This window comes from Pygoscelis adeliae, unplaced genomic scaffold (genome assembly GCF_000699105.1).
Source record: "Pygoscelis adeliae isolate BGI_AS28 unplaced genomic scaffold, ASM69910v1 Scaffold421, whole genome shotgun sequence".
NCBI classification, from domain to species: domain Eukaryota; kingdom Metazoa; phylum Chordata; class Aves; order Sphenisciformes; family Spheniscidae; genus Pygoscelis; species Pygoscelis adeliae.
Window position 1 is genome coordinate 30,896 of NW_008824011.1, and position 3,558 is coordinate 34,453.

General features: G+C 56.5%; 1 protein-coding gene across 1 annotated transcript in view; it reads left to right on the forward strand.

Annotated features, from left to right (window-relative positions):
• VPS25 (vacuolar protein sorting 25 homolog (S. cerevisiae)) overlaps positions 1–3,558 on the forward strand; it is a 19,672-nt gene that overhangs the window by 3,674 nt on the left and 12,440 nt on the right. The window contains exon 5 of the mRNA XM_009326726.1: positions 2,850–2,855. The gene's annotated coding sequence lies outside the window, so the exon portion shown is untranslated. The remainder of the gene's footprint in view (positions 1–2,849; positions 2,856–3,558) is intronic.

Genomic DNA, 3,558 nt, shown 5'->3' on the forward strand with positions numbered 1-3,558 from the left:
CTGAAGGTCTGCTCTTCTGGCCTGGTTTGAAGCCATGACTGCAAGCAGCTGCATACTCGGGATTACTTGGGGCAAGGAGAATCTGCAAAGCTTTCCAAAGACATGACTTCTTAGAAATATTCAGAGATCCTCTGTCTGTCTTTTCTCCCTGTTGGTTGTGTTTGAGAAGCTAAAGCTGCTCTAGGCAGTTCTGAGGGGGACCACCCAGAAGTGAAATAATGGGACTGCTCCTGTTGCAGATCCCCGTTCCTGTGAAGGCCACGGAGCGGTCTCTTGAGCTGGCTGGTCGAGCTTGGCCTTGAAGGGCACTTCCTTCCCTCCTGCCAGCCGTGTGCTTGGGCTCTGCAATCCCCACTGCGTTGCCAAGCGGGGTGAAAGCAAGCACAAGGAACTCGCTGTTGCAGCTGTGCTGTAGAAGACCCCAATGGCAGAATGATGTGTGCTTGCTGCAAAGCGGGCGGTGCAGCCGGGTGGGGGTGGATGCCAAGGAACTAATCTGAAGTAATTAAAATGAGATGTATTTATAGAGCAGCCTGGGTGTTTTCATCTATCTCTGTTTTTCCATCAGAAACAAAACAGAACAGCGTACCAGATTCTTGCCCTTCAGCCGCGTTTCCTTACTGCACCAGATGAACACAGCAGTGTGCTGGGGAGAGGGTGGGCCTGCCGAGCCACCCCACCCGAGTAGGAAGCAGGCAGCACAAGTGCTTTTTTCCGCACGCCAGAGCTACGGTCCGTGTGGGCCCTTACTGCCTGTCTTCAGGGCAACATTTACTTTAATTTTCCACGCGCAGTCCACTGAAAGCTAATGGGTTTGTTCCAGAGGTGGTGGGGTACGCTCTGTACAGCAGCGGCTGGTAGAGGGTATGACTAAGTTTTTAGATTCTCGGTGCTGACAATGAAGTACCCATCTTGTCAGAAACCACGACCCAGGTACGGTCTTTGACCCGGTAAATCCTTAATCGCTGACCAGCAGAAGCTGGACAGCTGTGCCGGGGAAGGATCACACTCACCCACGCTCACCTTTCCCGTTCTTTGTCTGAGCCTTCGGTGCTTGTTGCAGGCAGAGGTGGGGTGCTGCACTGGAGCAACCTTTGATCAGACCCAGTGTGGTCATTCTCCGGATCCGGTGGAGCAGACGGCGCCTGCTCCCCGGCGCGCTTTAGCTGTCTGTCCCCAGCTGGTGCTGAACAGCTTGTCCTGCCTGCACTGCCCTCGGAGGACAACTCGGCGCTGGTTCAGCTGCAGTGCTGCTGACACCCCTCATCGATGGTAGGTAATTTTCAGTGTAGACAAGATGCCGGAGCCCAGGCCAAGTTTGTGGGGCTGTGAAATTTAAAAATTTCCTTTTTGTAGCAGGAGCCCATTGACCTGAACTCAGCGGGATGTGCTGGCGTGATCTGGGCACGTCGTGCTGGAGCTGTGGCTGGAGGCTGGTGACCAGGGTTCCTCTCTGCTGGTGACAGCAATGCTGCGGAGGAATTCCTGTGTGCCAGCACTTCTCTGCTGGAGAAGGGCGCCAGCAGCGCCTGTGCGGAGTCACTGACGTGCTGGGCTAATGCAATCTCTGATCCTTTCTGGAGACCATCAAACCCACAAGCGTTGAGGTGGTTTACATGAGCGAATGGGATGGCACAGTCTGCGGTGAGCACACCTGCCCCCCTCCCACCGGTGCTGCAGCAGCCTGGGGGCAGCGCAAGTTGGCTTCACGTGCCCTGCTCTCAGGTGCATGTTCTGACAGCCTGGGCTGAGTCCCCACCCGAGCTGTGAGGTTTGGGGGCAAAGGATGGACATGGCAGCCCTCGGGGACAGAAATGCTGGGGACGCAAAGAGCTGTCTTGGTGCCGCCATGCACTGTCTCGCTGGGGAACGTCTGACGGCGGCTGAAGAAGCCCAGCTCCCCCTGGCTGGCCCCCCCCACCCAAAGGCTGGTGCAGGCTGCGACATGCCACGTGCTGGGAGCCCCACAGCGTGTCCCGGCAGAGGCAGCGCGTGTGTCCCTGCAACTGGCACAGGCTCTGCTCAACCCAGGGCTCACTGTTTGGACGGGGGTCCTCCCTCTGTGTTTGCAGCCAGGAAAGTCTCTGCGGGAATCGTCTGCTACCAGTGTCTGCCCTGGGCTTGTTTCGATGTCCAAGATCTGCCTCTTCCTCCCTCTTCATGCCACCCACATTGATTCCTTCCCTCTCTGGTTGCTGTGCCCTCCCCTCTTGCTGCTTTCATAACCCTGCAGCAAGCTGTGTTTCTGTGCTGGCTGTTCTGTGCCTGATGGCATCTGTGTTTGATCCTGAATAACGAGCCTTTAGCAGGCAGGCCCGGGATGTTTGTATTTCTTGCTCTCCGTATGTATGATGCTGACCTCTCAGTATTGTGTTCTGAGTTGCATGTGCTGTATGTAACCTGGCTGTCCTTGAGTGAGTCTGTGTTCTTAATTAAATTTGCTCCCGTCTTAGGAAATGGCTGATGTGACATTAGATAAGCCTAAAACCAGCTTTTTTCTTTCCAAGGCGCTCCTGGCAGTGATTCACTGCTCTTTTTCAACTTCCTACTTAGTTGCTTACTTAGTGAGATGAGGAGGAAGAGTATATCCCCCCCTTCCAGAATGAACATGGTGTAAAATTCCTTTTTCCGCACCCACTCGACTGGCTACGAAAGGTCGCATCCAGCCGTGCCTGTGAGGTCCTTGTGGGACCTCCTCCCTGTGCCGGGCACTAAGGCAGCGCTGCAGCAGCAGCGGGGTGCTCGCAGACGCTGCTGTCTGCTGGCGATTGCCTGGAGCCGTGGGACAGGTCCTGGGGCTGGAAAAGTCGCTGCTGGCTGGTGCTGCCGCCCTGGAGGGAGCAGATGTTCCCTGGCTGTTCCCTCTGCGGGGCACGGTGGCAATTTTTACCTCATGGTGATGTAAGCTTCTGTCGGCAGGTAAAACAAAGCCTTTTAATTGTCCTCTGAAACTGGCTTCCTTATCTTTATTCAGTGCTTCATAGCATTTGGTGATGTAATCATGGGATTGGGACACCAGAGCGAGCCCAGAGATGCTGTGTGAGGCTGCTCTGGTGTGGAAGCCCTCGGGTGCTGGGTAGAGATGAAGGAGACATAATTAGGCTGCTCAGAGGGAGAGAGCGTGGCAGTCTCCAAACATGCCGTTCCTGTGAATGGGAGCGGTCATGCCTCTTCTCAGTGCTTCAGACAGAGAGCGAGAGCTGCAGGCACTCCCAGAGAAAAGCAAAGGGCAGGGGAGGCCTGTGTTCGTGTAGGAGTATGGCCGAAACCCACCTGGGCAGCTCCCTCGCCTGCTGCTTCTGTGCCTCTGCTGTGCTGCCCAGCGCTGCCTGCAGTAGGGGATCGCCCGCCCCATCGCTGCAGCGGGGCCGATCCCTTCTCATGGGGGTTTTGGCGTTACAGAGTTTAAAAACGCAAACCCCTCTGCGCTCCCAGGTGTACCATCACAGGCACAGTTCAGGCTCCTGCACCCGGAGGCGCTTTCAAGCCTGGCCATGCAGCCCCGCGGAGAGGCTCGCCCGCGGAGGGGGGGGTTCGGGGGGGGGGGGGGGGGCGCGG